This window comes from Myotis brandtii, unplaced genomic scaffold, assembly GCF_000412655.1.
Source record: "Myotis brandtii unplaced genomic scaffold, ASM41265v1 scaffold547, whole genome shotgun sequence".
Taxonomy (NCBI): Eukaryota; Metazoa; Chordata; class Mammalia; order Chiroptera; family Vespertilionidae; genus Myotis; species Myotis brandtii.
Window position 1 is genome coordinate 695,799 of NW_005370024.1, and position 271 is coordinate 696,069.

The window sequence follows — 271 nt, forward strand, 5'->3', positions numbered from 1 at the left end:
CCTGCAAACAGCCATCAGCCACTCACCCAGGCTGGCCAGGCACCCCAGCAGGACCCCCCTCCCTGAAGGGGGTGTGGCAAGTTTGAAAACGGCCCTCAGCCCCTCACCCCCCAGGCTGGGACACCCCAACAGGGACCCCTACCCTGAAGGGGCTGTGGCCAGCTTGCAAACAGCCATCAGCCCCTCACCCAGGCTGGCAGGCACCCCAGCAGTACCCCCGACCCTGAAGGGGGTGTGGCCAGCTTAAAAACGGCCCTCAGCCCCTCACCCA